The sequence below is a fragment of the Balaenoptera physalus genome (genome assembly GCF_965194825.1).
Source record: "Balaenoptera physalus genome assembly, chromosome: 21".
NCBI classification, from domain to species: Eukaryota; Metazoa; Chordata; class Mammalia; order Artiodactyla; family Balaenopteridae; genus Balaenoptera; species Balaenoptera physalus.
Window position 1 is genome coordinate 9111747 of NC_138902.1, and position 16359 is coordinate 9128105.

The window sequence follows — 16359 nt, forward strand, 5'->3', positions numbered from 1 at the left end:
TAGGTCTTTAATCCATTTTGAGTTTATTTTTGTGTATGGTGTTAGGGAGTGTTCTAATTTCATTCTTTTACATGTAGCTGTCCAGTTTTCCCAGCACCACTTATTGAAGAGGCTGTCTTTTCTCCATTTTATACTCTTGCTGCCTTTATCAAAGATAAGGTGACCATAGGTGCGTGGGTTTATCTCTGGGCTTTCTATCCTGTTCCATTGATCTATATTTCTGTTTTTGTGCCAGTACCACCCTGTCTTGATTACCGTAGCTTTGTAGTATAGTCTGCAGTCAGGAAGCCTGATTCCTCCAGCTCCGTTTTTCTTTCTCAAGATTGCTTTGGTTAGTTGGGGTCTTTTGTGTTTCCATACAAATCGTGCAATTTTTTGTTCTAGTTCTGTGAAAAATGCCATTGGTAGTTTGATAGGGATTGCATTGAATCTGTAGGTTGCTTTGGGTAGTATAGTCATTTTCACAATGTTGATTCTGCCAAGCCAAGAACATGGTATATCTCTCCCTCCGTTTGTTTCATCTTTAGTTTCTTTCATCAGTGTCTTATAGTTTTCTGCATACAGTTTTTTGTCTCCTGAGGTAGGTTTATTCCTAGGTATTTTATTCTTTTTCTTGCAGTGGTAAATGGGAGTGTTCCCTTAATTTCTCTTTTAGATTTTTCATCATTAGTGTATAGGAATGCAACTGATTTCTGTACATTAATTTTGTATCCTGCTACTCTACCAGATTCATTGAGTAGCTCTAGTAGTTTTCTGGTGGCACCTTTAGGATTCTCTATGCATAGTATCATGACATCTGCAAACAGAGGCAGTTTTACTTCTTCTTTTCCAATTTGGATTCCTTTTATTTCTTTTTCTTCTCTGATTGCTGTGGCTAAAACTTCCAAAACTATGTTGAATAATAGCGGTGAGAGTGGGCAACCTTTTCTTGTTTCTGATCTTAGAGGAAATGGTTTCAGTTTTTCACCATTGAGAACAATGTTGGCTGTGGGTTTGTCATATATGGCCTTTATTATGTTGAGGTAGTTTCCCTCTATGCCTACTTTCTGGAGAGTTTTTATCATAAATGGGTGTTGAATTTTGTCAAAAGCTTTTTCTATGTTTATTGAGATGATCATATGGTTTTTCTTCTTCAGTTTGTTAATATGGTGTATCACATTGATTGATTTGTGTATATTGAAGAATCCTTGCATTCCTGGGATAAACCCCACCTGATCATGGTGTATGATCCTTTTCATGTGCTGTTGGATTCTGTTTGCTAGTATTTTGTTGAGGATTTTTGCATCTATGTTCATCAGTGATATTGGCCTTTAGTTTTCTTTTTTTGTGACATCTTTGTCTGGTTTTGGTGTCAGGGTGATGGTGGCCTTGTAGAATGAGTTTGGGAGTGTTCCTCCCTCTGCTATATTTTGGAAGAGTTTGAGAAGGATAGGTGTTAGCTCTTCCTAAATGTTTTATAGAATTTGCCTGTGAAGCCATCTGGTCCTGGGCTTTTCTTTGTTGGAAGATTTTTAATCACAGTTTCAGTTTCAGTGCTTGTGATTGGTCTGTTTATATTTTCTATTTCTTCCTGGTTCAGTCTCGGAAGGTCATGCTTTTTAAGAATTTGTCCATTTCCTCCAGGTTGTCCATTTTATTGGCAGATAGTTGCTTGTAGTAATCTCTCATGATCCATTGTATTTCTACAGTGTTAGTTGTTAGTTCTCCTTTTTCATTTCTAATTCTGTTGATTTGAGTCTTCTCCATTTTTTTCTTGATGAGTCTGGCTAATGGTTTATCAATTTTGTTTATCTTCTCAAAGAACCAGCTTTTAGTTTTATTGATCTTTGCTATTGTTTCCTTCATTTCTTTTTCACTTATTTCTGATCTGATCTTTATGATTTCTTTCCTTCTGCTAACTTTGGGGGTTTTTTGTTCTTCTTTCTCTTATTGCTTTAGGTGTAAGGTTAAGTTGTTTATTTGAGATTTTTCTTGTTTCTTCAGGTAGGATTGTATTGCTCTAAAACTCCCTCTTAGAACTGCTTGTGCTGCATCCCATAGGTTTTGCATCATTGTGTTTTCATTGTCATTTGTTTCTAGATATTTTTTGATTTCCTCTTTGATTTCTTCAGTGATCTCTTGGTTATTTAGTAGCATATTGTTTAGTCTCCGTGTATTTGTATTTTTTAGTTTTTTTTCCTGTAATTGATATCTAGTCTCATAGTGTTGTGGTTAGAAAAGATACTTGATACTATTTCAGTTTTCATAAATTTACCAAGGCTTGATTTGTGACCCAAGATATGGTCTATCCTGGAGAATGTTCCATGAGCACTTGAGAAGAAAGTGTACTCTGTTGTTTTTAGATGGAATGTCCTATAAATATCAATTAAGTCCATCTTGTTTAATGTGTCATTTAAATCTTGTGTTTCCTTATTTATTTTCATTTTGGATGATCTGTCCATTGGTGAAAGTGGGGTGTTAAAGTCCCCTACTATGATTGTGTTACTGTCGATTTCCCCTTTTATGGCTGTTAGCATTTGCCTTATGTATTGAGGTGCTCCTCTGTTGGGTGCATAAATATTTAAAATTGTTATATCTTCTTGGATTGATCCCTTGATCATTATGTAGTGTCCTTCTTTGTCTCTTGTAATAGTCTTTATTTTAAAGTCTGTTTTGTCTGATACGAGAATTGCTACTCCATCTTTCTTTTGATTTCCATTTGCATGGAATATCTTTTTCCATCCCCTCACTTTCAGTCTGTTTGTGCCCCTAGGTCTGAAGGGGGTCTCTTGTAGACAGCATATATACGGGTCTTGTTTTTGTATGCATTCAGCCAGTCATGTCTTTTGGTTGGAGCATTTAATCCATTTACATTTAAGGTAATTATCGATATGTATGTTCCTATTACCATTTTCTTAATTGTTTTGGGTTTGTTTTGGTAGGTCTTTTCCTTCTCTTGTGTTTCCTGCCTAGAGAAGTTCCTTTAGCTTTTGTTGTAAAGCTGGTTTGGTGGTTCTGAATTCTCTTAGCTTTTGCTTGTCTGTAAAGGTTTTAATTTCTCTGTCGAATCTGAATGAGATCCTTGCTGGTTAGAGTAATGTTGGTTTTAGGTTTTTCCCTTTCATCACTTTAAATGTGTGCTGCCACTCCCTTCTGGCTTGCAGAGTTTCTGCTGAAAAATCAGCTATTAACCTTATGGGGATTCCCTGTATGTTATTTGTTGCTTTTTCCTTGCTGCTTTTAATATTTTTTCATTGTATTTAAGTTTTGATAGTTTGATTAATATGTGTCTTGGCGTGTTTCTCTTTTGGTTTATCCTATATGGGACTCTGCACTTCCTGGACTTGATTGACTATTTCCTTTCCCATATTAGGGAAGTTTTCGACTATAATCTCTTCACATATTTTCTCAGACCCTTTCTTTTTCTCTTCTTCTTCTGGGACCCCTACAATTCGAATGTTGGTGCGTTTAATGTTGTCCCAGAGGTCTCTGAGAATGTCCTCAATTCTTTTCATTCTTTTTTCTTTATTCTGCTCCCTGTCAGTTATTTCCACCATTTTATCTTCCAGCTCACTTATCCGTTCTTCTGCCTCAGTTATTCAGTTATTGATCCCTTCTAGAGTATTTTTAGTTTCAGTAATTTTGTTGTTCATCATTGTTTGTTTGCTCTTTAGTTCTTCTAGATCCTTGTTAAATGTTTCTTGTGTTTTCTCCATTCTCCTTCCGAGCTTTTGGATCATCTTTACTGTCATTAGTCTGAATTCTTTTTCAGGTAGGTTGCCTATTTTGTCTTCATTTATTTCGTCTTTTAGGTTTTTACCTTCCTCCTTCATCTGTAACATTTTGTTTTTGATAAGTGGTGCTGTATTCCTATCTTACTGGTTGTCTGGCCCGAGGTTTCCAGCACTGGCGTTTGCAGGCAGTTGGTTAGAACCAGGTCTTGGTGCTGAGATGAGGACCTCTGGGAGGCCTCACTCCAATGAATATTCCCTGGGTCTGAGGTCCTCTGTTAGTCCAATGGTTTGGACTCGGAGCTCCCACCACAGGAGCTCGGGCCCAACCTCTGGCCTGGGAACCAAGATCCTGCAAGCCAGTCGCTGGGGGTTCCTACCATCCCCTTAGGCATCTGTGGTCCCCCACCAGTGTCTGGTAGGTGCCCTAGTTGTGCAGAGACACGCATTCTACGTCCTCCTAGTCCGGCATCTTGACTCTGCCTCCCGAGTCCTTATCTTTTAGCAGTACATACTGAAGTATTTTTGGATGAAATGATATGATGTCTATGATTTTCCTTCTTTTTTTTTTAAAATATATTCTTTTTTAAATTAATTAATTAATTTGGTTGCACTGGGTTTTAGTTGAGGCAGGCGGGCTCCTTAGTTGTGACACACAGGCTCCTTATTTGCAGCTCACAGTCTCCTTAGTTGTGGCAGGCAGGCTCCTTAGTTGTGGCATGCGAACTCTTAGTTGCGGCCTGCATGTGGGATCTCGTTCCCTGACCAGGGATCCAACCCAGGCCTCCTGCTTGGGAGCACGGAGTCTTATCCACTGCACCACCAGGGAAGTCCCCTATGATTTTCTTTAAAATGATCAAGCCAAGTCAGGGAAAAGGGTCAGTGGGTGGAAGTATAGATGAAGTAGGATTGACCATGCTTCGTAGATACTTGTTGAAGGTGGGTAATGGGTCCATGGTGGTTCATTATACTAGTTTGTCTACTTATATGTATGTATATGTTTGAAACTTTCCATAACCAAAAAAAAGGAAAGAAGAGGAAAAATCGTATGCCTTGAATATATTAAATGTTCAAATGTCCAAATTTTATGCAAAACCTGTATGAGTATGAAGTTTATTACACTTTTCAGTGTCAAGAGAGCTGGAAGCACAGTACATATAAGGGCTTGTAATATTAGAAATGTTATATATAATTTCTATAAGAAAGCCCTCAATGATTTACAGACAAAGATTTGCCTTCTCTTGACTTTTTAATCAAAGAATTGTACTTACTAAAAGGGCAAATTTAATAGTTCTTATATACCAAATTAAAAATGCTAACTATTCATTATTATTTGAAAAATAACAAATTGGCCTGTTAGCTCTGACTTTGACACAGTTGTTGGGTTGAGAAAGGATTCTGTGTGGACTTTTAATAATCGGATGTGGGGACATAAAGTGGAAAGTTCATGTCCTTATGGGCACAAACAAAGTAAATAAAAGTGAAACTGTCGCAGAAAATTTCAGAAATTGTAAATAACAAACGATATTACCCCATCAAGTCACTAAGCAATCTTTAGTGTATTGGAAATCAGGATTCATTTCCACTGCAAAGTTTAAAAAAAAGAAAAGGGGAAGTAAAGTAAATCAGAATGTAAACATTGTGTGAAAGAGTTAAATATACTTTTTGAAACATTTTTTCCAACTAAGATCTCTCGTTTCAAAGAAAAACCAGTTAAGGTATTTATCTTTTGTTAATCATGTGAATCAACTTAATATCCTCTGGATATCTTGTTGCACTAAAGCACCGTCTAGGAGAAAGAACCCAGTACATTAACTGTGAGTCACTCCAAGGTCACTGTCAAACTTTCTCAGTTTGCATCTGTGCATTTTTTTTTTTTTTTTGCCATGCCACACGGCATGTGGGATCTTAGTTCCCCGACCAGGGATCGAACCAGTGCCCCCTGCAGTGGAAGCATGAAATCCCAACCACTGGATGGCCAGGGAAGTCCCACATCTGTGCATTTTTATTTGGTTGTAATTGAGTCTGAATACTATGATTTGCTTTTTGTATTTAATAGTTTGTATTTACATTTCTTTGTACAGACATTCTTTTTTTTTCCAGGGTGGACGAATTTTTTTTCTCTTTTGTCTCTCTTTTTTTAAAATTTGTCTTATTGAAGTATAGTTGATTTACAGTGCTGTGTTAATTTCTACTGTACAGCAAAGTGATTCAGTTATACATGTATATACATTCTTTTTTAAAAATATTCTTTTCCATTATGGTTCATCATAGGATATTGAATACAGTTCCCTGTGCTGTATAGTAGGACCTTGTTGTTTATCCATTCTCTATATAATTGCATCTGCTAATCCCAACCTCCCATTCCATCCCTCTCCCACTCCCCTCTCCCCTTGGCAACCACAAGTCTGTTCTCTATGTCTGTGAGTCTGTTTCTGTTTCGTAGATAAGTTCATTTGTGTTGTATTTTTAGACTTTACATGTAAGTGATATCATATGGTATTTGTCTTTCTCTATCTGACTTCACTTAGTATGATGGTGTCTGGGTCCATCCTGTTGCTGCACTCTTCCTGCTGTTTTAATAGCCATAGCTCATCCTGTCACAGATGAAGACACTGAGATTAGTCATTGCTGCACTGAGCACGTTTGGTTGTTGCAGGCTTCTGCTATTCTAACTTTAATAGTGTTGTTAATCAGAATTCCAGCCACGGGGAATAATGATCTCATTTCTCCCTCACAACACTTTTTGTTTTTTGAATTTTATTTATTTTTTTATATAGCAGGTTCTTATTAGTTTCCATTTTATACATATTAGTGTATACATGTCAATCCCAATCTCCCAGTTCATCACACCTCCACCCCCGCCACTTTCCCCCCTTGGTGTCCATTCGTTTGTTCTCTACATCTGTGTCTCTATTTCTGCCCTGCAAACCGGTTCATCTGTACCATTTTTCTAGGTTCCACATATATGCGTTAATATACGATATTTGTTTTTCTCTTTCTGACTTACTTCACTCTGTATGACAGTCTTTAGATCCATCCATGTCTCTACAAATGACCCAATTTTGTTCCTTTCTATGGCTGAGTAATATTCCATTGTGTAAATATACCACATCTTCTTTATCCATTCATCTCTCGATGGGCATTTAGGCTGCTTCCATGACCTGGCTATTGTAAACAGTGCTGCAATGAACATTGGGGTGCATGTGTCTTTTTGAATTATGGTTTTCTCTGGGTATATGCCCAGTAGGGGCATTGCTGGGTCATATGGTAATTCTATTTTTAGTTTTTTAAGGAACCTCCATATTGTTCTCCATAGTGGCTGTATCAATTTACATTCCCACCAACAGTGCAAGAGGGTTCCTTTTTCTCCCCACCCAATCCAGCATTTGTTGTTTGTAGATTTTCTGATGATGCCCATTGTAACTGGTGTGACGTGATACCTCATTGTAGTTTCGATTTGCATTTCTCTAATAATTAGTGATGTTGAGCAACTTTTCATGTGCTTCTTGGCCATCTGTATGTCTTCTTTGGAGAAATGTCTATTTAGGTCTTCTGCCCACTTTTGGATGGGGTTGTTTGTTTTTTTAATATTGAGCTGCATGAGCTGTTTATATATTTTGGAGATTAATCCTTTGTCGGTTGATTCGTTTGCATATATTTTTTCCCATTCTGAGGGTTGTCTTTTCGTCTTGTTTATAGTTTCCTTTGCTTTGCAAAAGCTTTTAAGTTTCATTAGGTTCCATTTGTTTATTTTTGGTTTTATTTCCATTACTCTAGGAGATGGGTCAAAAAAGATCTTGCTGTGATTTATGTCAAAGAGTGTTCTTCCTATGTTTTCCTCTAAGAGTTTTATAGTGTTTGGTCTTACATTTACGTCTCTAATCCATTTTAAGTTTATTTTTGTGTATGGTGTTAGGGAGTGTTCTAATTTCATTCTTTTACATGTAGCTGTCCAGTTTTCCTAGCATCACTTATTGAAGAGACTGTCTTCTCCATTGTATATCCTTGCCTCCTTTGTCATAAATTAGTTGACTATAGATGCAAGGGTTTATCTCTGGGCTCTCTATCCTGTTCCATTGATCTATATTTCTGTTTTGTGCCAGTACCATATTGTCTTGATTACTGTAGCTTTGTAGTATAGTCTGAAGTCAGGGAGTCTGATTCCTCCAGCTCTGTTTTTTTCCCTCAAGACAGCTTTGGCTATTTGGGGTCTTTTGTGTCTCCATACAAATTTTAAGATTTTTTGTTCTAGTTCTGTAAAAAAAATGCCATTGGTAATTTGGTAGGGATTGCATTGAATCTGTAGATTGCTTTGGGTAGTATAGTCATTTTCACAATATTGATTATTCCAATCCAAGAACATGGTATATCTCTCCATCTGTTGGTATCATCTTTAATTTCTTTCATCAGTGTCTTCTAGTCTTCTGCATACAGGTCTTTTGTCTCCCTAGGTAGGTTTATTCCTAGGTATTTTATTCTTTTTGTTGCAGTGGTAAATGGGATTGTTTCCTTAATTTTTCTTTCTGATTTTTCATTGTTAGTGTATAGGAATGCAAGAGGTTTCTGTGCATTATTTTTGTATCCTGCAAACTTACCAAATTCATTGATTAGTTCCAGTAGTTTTCTGGTGGCATCTTTAGGGTTTTCTATGTATAGTATCGTATCATCTGCAAACAATGATGGTTTTACTTCTTTTCCAATTTGTATTCCTTTTATTTCTTTTTCTTCCCTGATTGCCATGGCTTGGCCTTCCAAAACTGTGTTGAATAATAGTGGTGAGAGTGGACATCCTTGTCTTGTTCCTGATCTTAGAGGAAATGCTTTGAGTTTTTCACCATTGAGAATGATGTTTGCTGTGGGTTTGTCATATATGGCCTTTATTATGTTGAGGTAGGTTCCCTCTATGCCCTGTTTCTGGAGAGTTTTTTTCATAAATGGGTGTTGAATTTTGTCAAAAGCTTTTTCTGCATATATTGAGATGATCATACAGTTTTCCTTCTTCAATTTGTTAATATGGTGTATCACATTGATTGTTTTGCATATATTGAAGAATCCTTGCATCCCTAGGATAAATCCTACTTGATCATGATGTATGATCCTTTTAATGTGTTGTTGGATTCTGTTTGCTTGTATTTTGTTGAGGAATTTTGCATCTATATTCATCAGTGATATTGGTCTGTAATATTCTTTTTTTGTAGTATCTTTGTCTGGTTTTGGTATCAGGTTGATGGTGGCCTCATGGAATGAGTTTGGGAGTGTTCCTTCCTCTGCAATTTTTTGGAGGAGTTTGAGAAGGATGGGTGTTAGCTCTTCTCTAAATGTTTGATAGAATTCACCTGTGTAGCCATCTGGTCCTGGTATTTTGTTTGTTGGAAGATTTTTGATCACAGTTTCTATTTCATTACATGTGATTAGTCTGTTCATATTTTGTTTCTTCCTGGTTCAGTCTTGGAAGGTTATACCTTTCTAAGAATCTATCCATTTCTTCCAGGTTGTCCATTTCATTGGCATAGAGTTGCTTGTAGTAGTCTCTTAGGATGCTTTGTATTTCTGTGGTATCTTTTGTAACTTCTCCTTTTCATTTCTAATTTTATTGATTTGAATCCTCTCCCTCTTTTTCTTGATGAGTCTGGCTAATGGTTTATCAATTTTGTTTATCTTCTCAAAGAACCAGCTTTTAGTTTTATTGATCTTTGCTATTGTTTTCTTTGTTTCTATTTCATTTATTTCTGCTCTGATCTTTATGATTTCCTTCCTTCTGCTAACTTTGTTTTTTGTTTGTTCTTTTTCCTCTAGTTCCTTTAGGTGTAAGATTAGATTATTTATTTGAGATTTTTCTTTTTTCTTGAGGTAGGCTTGTATTGCTATAAACTTCCCTCTTAGAACTGCGTTTGCTGCATCCCATAGGTTTTGGATCGTTGTGTTTCCGTTGTAATTTGTCTCTAGGTATTTTCTGATTTCCTCTTTGATTTCTTCAGTGATCTCTTGGTTATTTAGTAATGTATTGTTTAGCCTCCATGTGTTTGTGTTTTTTATGTTTTTTTCCCTGTAATTGATTTTTTTTTTTTTTTTAAACTTTCAGGGAAATTTATTAAAGAGAAACATTGACTGAAACCATTGAACACAGGGCATAACAACACACAGAGGAACTTCTAACGGCCACCGGATCCAACAGGTCCCGGCCCCCCATCTCAGGGTCCCCAACAAGGTGCCTCTGCTGCACCCCACCGGGCGGCCCTCCATCCCCCCCCAGTCTCCCTTCCTCAGGGCCCCGCTGGTGGCCTCTCACCAGGACGATGGGCACCGGCAATGCCCGCTTCCCCTGGGGCAGCCCCTCCCCCTCTGGCCCACCTGCCCGGGGCCTGGCCCTGCCCTATGGCGGGCACAGGACAGTCCCGCAGCAGGGCACGCGCCACCGAACCGAGGACGTGGAGTCCCGAGGAACAGCGGGGTGGCCCAGCAGAGCACAGGCCCCGGGATCCTCCCGCAGACCTCCTGCAGCCCCGGTCCAGGTCTTCCTTCCCAAGGTCCCAGGTGGGCTCCCAGGTCCTGGGGTGGGCGCTGGCTCTGACCTCGTCTATCGCGTCCTCCCCGTCGGCTCCTGGGACTGGGCTTGGGGTCTCCGCGCTGGGCCGGGGTCGGGGGGAACTGCTCAGAGGAGAACACACGCACACTTCCACAACAAGAAGCAGCGCTGGGCCTGAATCTACGCCCAGAAAGCACACGTTGAGCTCACGACACTGGCCCACAGAGACCAGAGCCTTGGCTGGCACGTGGCGCACCACAGGGCTCCGCGGGGGGACGATGGCTAGGGTGTGTGTGTTGGGCGGAGGGGAGCAGGGGCTGGGGGGTTCCTTGACACCTGGGTCCCTCTGGGGCCTACAGGGACACATTTGGGCTTGCCAGCACAGGGAGCAGCCTGCCCCAGAGGGGGGACGCTGAATAGAGGTCCCCTCTCGGGAGGGAGGCCCAGGCACCTTGAGTGGCCCCTAACGTCTCCCAGGCCAGTGTGGGTGGCAGCCATCTGCAGGTGCCCCTCACCTAGGCCGGGGCTGGCCACTCAGGGCTGCTGCCAGGTGGCAGGCTTTGGGGCTGGCCTTGGCATTGGCAGCTGGTGAGTTGTGCTTCTCCAGGCCAGTCCCAGGTCTCCAGTGGCCATGCACAAACCTAGGTAGAACAAAACACTCCTCCCTCCCGCCAACAAATTCTCTTGGACCCTGCCCGGACCCCCCTCCTCCTCCTGCCCCTCGTCCTCTTCTCCATGTTTCCCTCCTCCGTCTCCTCCCTCTCCTCCTCCTCCTCCTTTGGAACAAACGCTTCCCTGCACCCCCCACTCACACCAAAGCCAGTTGTGGGGTACTGGGCCACCAGGTACTCAGCGCCCTGCCTGCCAAGCTGAGCCGACGCTCTCGCCTGGGATCGTCTCCTCACAGCGTTTGCTGTCCTTGTCCCTATTGCCCTTGCAGGCTGCAGGGGGAGGAGACTGCCCCCGGCCCTCACTTGCGCAGAGGCTCCAGGGGGCTGCCTTCCTGGGGCGGGGTTCCCCTCGAGCGGTGTAGATGATCCTGAAGACGGGCTGGACCCTGTGGTGTCCCCTCCGGGGCACCTCCTCTCTGCCCCGCAGCTCTTCCTCGCCAGCGCCAGCGCTGGCTCCTTCCGGCAGGGGCGGCCCCGGGGGAGGCGCCTCTAGGCCCCGCGTGGCCTGGGGGCCCATCAGCATCACTAGCTCAGAGCCCACAGGGTGGGCATCTGAGGGTGGCCGGGAGACAGGGCTGATGCTAGAGCCCCCGACTATACCTTTCTCGGCCTCTGCTGTGTTGGGGTCTCTGTCTGAGGCTCGGGTACCCCTCGTGCTGGGTATGGTGGCTCCCCGCTTGTGTCGCCGGTGCCTCCCTGAGCTGACTTTGGCTTGGTTGGTGGAGTCCCTTCCAGCTGGTGGATGCCGAGGGGGCTGGGCCTGGGCCTGGCTGCCCTGCCCCTCTGCCCCTGTCAAGGCCCCCACTGTTCCTGCGGACTGCCCCTTCCCCTCGTTAAAGTATCTGGGTTGCCTGCTAGGGGAAGGGGTGCCTGGATATCTTGAGCCTATGCTTCCTCGGGCTTGGGGTGGCTCATGGCCCCAGCCCCCATCTCGTTTCCCAACTCCTCTGCTGCAAGCTGAGGCTTCTGCTTTGCTGGGGGCTGGTTCTCAGCCCTAGGACACGCTGCCTGGCTCTGGCCTTCCTCCCCAGTCCCGCAGAGGCACGGCACCTGCCTGCGCTTCAGTGACAGGGTAGCCCCTGTCTGGACGGTCTCAGCGCTGCTCCCACGAAACAGCCGTGCCTGCACCATGACCGGACGGGCTGGGACACTGGCTTCTGCCAGTACCTGGGGGCCAGAGGCCCTGCGGCCCCTTCCCACTTGCCTCTGCTTCTTCCTGGCCACTGCCATGGTGGCCTCCCACTCCTCCTCGTCTCAAATGAGCTTCAGTAACTGCAGGAAAGTGGGCGCACGCCCTCGCTGCTCCAGGAGCTTGAGCTTGCCCTGGAGGGCGGGGCTCATGGAGGCCTGAGCCAGGACGTGTTTCAGGCGAATCATGTCTGCGCTTCTCACTGACCAGGGGCTGTGCTGCAGGGCGTTCTGCAGCAGGGGCTCTAACCGTAGCAAAAAATCAGAGACTTTCTCTCCGGACTTCTGGTATGTCTGGAGGAAGTTTAAATGTGAGGTTCTATAGTCCTCTTTACTCCCGAAGATCTGCTTCAGGGTGTCCAGGCACTGCTCCACAGTCATGGAGTCATTGTTGGCCCCGGAGCACCTGTGTGAGGGACAGCGCAGGGCCCTCTAAGCTTTCCAGGAAACGCCGCTGCTTCTCTATCTCAGGCACCTGCCACATCTGCATCATCTCAGTCACCTGCTCTAGCCAGGCTTCAAAGTTCTCTTCACCTGGGTCTGGGAATGTGCTTCCTGAAAACACCTTCAGTTTTGGGTACTACACGCTTTCTTTCAGAGGCTTCGGGACTGGTGGCTCGACTTGAGCCAAGCCTTTTGGCTCTGCGTCCTCAGGATAAGTGCTATGCCCCAGGATATTGACCACATCTACCATTCTCCGGCCCTCATCTTTCAGGAAGTAGTTCAGTCTGTTGATAAATTCATCACCTGGGCTACGGGGCTTCACCACCACTTCCCAGGTACCTCCCCTTCCTGGGATCTGATTGGGCATCGTAGCAAAATTGACCTCGTCAGCCAATTCGATGAAAACTGCCTTAGAGTTGTCTTCCCTTCTGAACATTCTGCCCAGCGCACTGTAGGCACACAGGGGCTGTAAGCCCGCCTTCAGGGTCTCTGTCATTTCCTCTTCACTACAGTCCACAGGGATGCCCACGATCAGCACGGCCTTCCTGGGGTCCAGGTCCAGCCCCTTGCACCAATCCTCCAACAGATGCACAGCCATTGCTCCCACTACCTATGGACTGATCTAATGCTAGGGGCAGTAATCAGCTCACAGCGTCTGACCAGGACTCAAGGAATTCTGAGTCAATGCCAAGTATGAAGGCAGAATTGTTCTGGGTTTCCACAGCCTCTGCTTGCTGTGGCCTCCTCCTCCAAGTCCAAGGACTCCTCTGTGTGTACTGGAGGTGCCTGCTGGAGATGCCTGCAGGCCGGGGCGCCGGTGCACCACACCACCACGCGCCCGTCGCCACTGCTCGTGTGCTGCATTCTCCTGTAATTGATTTCTAAGCTCATAGCGTTGTGGTCAGAAAAGATGCTTGATATGATTTCAATTTTCTTAAATTTACTGAGGCCTGATTACTGACCCAAGGTGTGATCTATCCTGGAGAATGTTCTGTGTGCACTTGAGAAGAAAGTGTAATCTGCTGTTTTTGGATGGAATGTCCTATAAATATCAATTAAATCTGTCTGGTCTATTGTGTCATTTAAAGCTTGTGTTTCCTTATTAATTTGCTGTTTGGATCATCTGTCCATTGGTGTAAGTGAGGTGTTAAAGTCCCCCACTATGATTGTGTTACTGTCGATTTCCTCTTTTATAGCTGTTAGCAGTTGCCTTATGTATTGAGGTGCTCCTATGTTGGGGTGCATATATATTTATAATCTATCTTCTTCTTGGATCAATCCCTTGATCATTATGTAGTGTCCTTCCTTGTCTCTTGTAACAGTCTTTAATTTAAGTCTATTTTGTCTGATATGAGAGTTGCTGCTCCAGCTTTCTTTTGATTTCCATTTGCATGGAATATCTTTTTCCATCCCCTCACTTTCAGTCTGTATGTGTCGCTAGGTCTGTAGTGGGTGTCTTGTAGATAGCATATATATGGGTCTTGGTTTTCTATGCATTCAACGAGCCTGTGTCTTTTGGTTGGAGCATTTAATCGATTCACGTTTAAGGTAATTATTGATATGTATGTTCCTATTACCATTTTCTTAGTTGTTATGGGTTTGTTTTTGTAAGTCCTTTTATTCTGTTGTGTTTCCCACTTAGAGAAGTTCCTTTAGCATTTGTTGTAGAGCTGGTTTGGTGGTGCTGAATTCTCTTAGCTTTTGCTTGTCTATAAAGCTTTTGATTTCTCTGTCTAATCTGAATGAGATCCTTGCCAGGTAGAGTAATCTTGGTTGTAGGTTCTTCCCTTTCATCACTTTAAATATATCATGCCACTCCCTTCTGGCTTGTAGAGTTTCTGCTGAGAAATCAGCTGTTAACCTTATGGGAGTTCCCTTGTATGTTATTTGTCGTTTTTCCCTTGTTGCTTTCAATAATTTTTCTTTGTCTTTAATTTTTGATAGTTTGATTACTATGTGTCTCGGCGTGTTTCTCCTTGGGTTTATCCTGCCTGGGACTCTTTGCGTTTCCTGGACTTGGGTGGCTATTTCCTTTCCCGCGTTAGGGAAGTTTTCGACTATAATGTCTTCAAATATTTTCTTGGGTCCTTTCTCTCTCTCTTCTCCTTTTGGGACCCCTATAATGCAAATGTTGTTCTGTTTAATGTTGTCCCAGAGGTCTCTTAGGCTTTTTTTTTTTTTCATTCTTTTTTCTTTATTCTGTTCTGTGGCAGTGAATTCCACCATTCTGTCTTCCAGGTCACTTATCTGTTCTTCTGCCTCAGTTATTCTGCTATTTATTCCTTCTAGTGTATTTTTTTTTAATATATAAATTTATTTATTTATTTATTTATTTATTTTTGGCTGTGTTGGGTCTTCGTTTCTGTGCGAGGACTTTCTCTAGTTGCGGCAAGCGGGGGCCACTCTTCATCGTGGTGCGCGGGCCTCTCACTATCATGGCCTCTCTTGTTGCGGAGCACAGGCTCCAGACGTGCAGGCTCAGTAGTTGTGGCTCACGGGCCTAGTCGCTCCACGGCATGTGGGATCTTCCCAGACCAGGGCTCGAACCCGTGTCCCCTGCATTGGCAGGCAGATTCTCAACCACTGCGCCACCAGGGAAACCCCTTCTAGTGTATTTTTGATTTCAGTTATTGTATTGTTCATCTCTGTTTGTTCTTTAATTCTTCTAGGTGTTTTTCTTTAATTCTTCTAGGTCTTTGTTAATCATTTCTTGCGTCTTCTTGATCTTTGCCTCCATTCTTTTTCCGAGGTCCTGGATCATCTTCACTATCATTATTCTGAATTCTTTTTCTGGAAGGTTGCCTATCTCCACTTCATTTAGTTGTTTTTCTGGGGTTTTAGCTTGTTCCTTCATCTGGTACATAGCCCTTTGCCTTTTCATCTTGTCTGTCTTTTTGTGAATGTGGTTTTTGTTCCACAGGGTGCAGGATTGTAGTTCTTCTTGCTTCTGCTGTCTGTCCTCTGGTGTATGAGGCTATCTAAGAGGCTTGTGCAAGCTTCCTGATGGGAGGGACTGCTGGTGGGTAGAGCTGGGTGTTGCTCTGGTGGGTAGAGCTCAGTAAAACTTTAATCTGCTTGTCTGCTGATGGGTGGGGCTGGGTTCCCTCCCTGTTGGTTGTTTGACCTGAGGCAACCCAACACTGGAGCCTGTCCGGGCTCTTTGGTGGGGCTAATGGCAGACTCTGGAAGTGCTCACGCCAAGGAGTACTTCCCTGAACTTCTGCTGCCAGTGCCCTTGTCCTCACGGTGAGACACAGCCACCTCCCGCCTCTGCAGGAGACCCTCCAACACTAGCAGGTAGGTCTGGTTCAGTCTCCTGTGGGGTCACTGCTCCTTTCTCTGGGTCCCATTTGCACACTACTTTGTGTGTGCCCTCCAAGAGTGGAGTCTCTGTTTCCCCCAGTCCTGTTGAAGTCCTGCAGTCAAATCCCGCTAGCCTTCAAAGTCTGATTCTGTAGGAATTCCTCCTCCTCTTGCCAGACCCCCAGGTTGGGAAGCCTGACATGGGGCTCAGAACCTTCACTCCAGTGGGTGGACTTCTGTGGTATAAGTGTTCTCCAGTCTGTAAGTCACCCACCCAGCAGTTATGGAATTTGATTTTACCATGATTGCGCCCCTCCTACCGTCTCATTGTGGCTTCTCCTTTGTCTTTGGATGTGGGGTTTTTTTTTGATGAGTTCCAGTGTCTTCCTGTCGATGATTGTTCACCAGTTAGTTGTGATTCCGGTGCTCTCGCAGGAGGGAGTGAGTACACGTCCTCCTACCCCGCCATCTTCCTCACAACACTCTTGAACGAAAGCTCTGTCTTTATTCCTGT

General features: G+C 43.4%; 1 protein-coding gene and 1 long non-coding RNA gene across 4 annotated transcripts in view; both read left to right on the forward strand.

The window, feature by feature from the left end:
- The window catches only part of HGSNAT (heparan-alpha-glucosaminide N-acetyltransferase), a 47042-nt gene that overhangs the window by 17167 nt on the left and 13516 nt on the right, over positions 1–16359 (forward strand). The gene's annotated exons all lie outside the window — the stretch shown is intronic.
- LOC309651499 lies at positions 9928–13623 on the forward strand. Its single transcript, XR_014258196.1, has 2 exons — positions 9928–12877; positions 13062–13623. It is a non-coding gene; the product is annotated as an uncharacterized lncRNA (long non-coding RNA).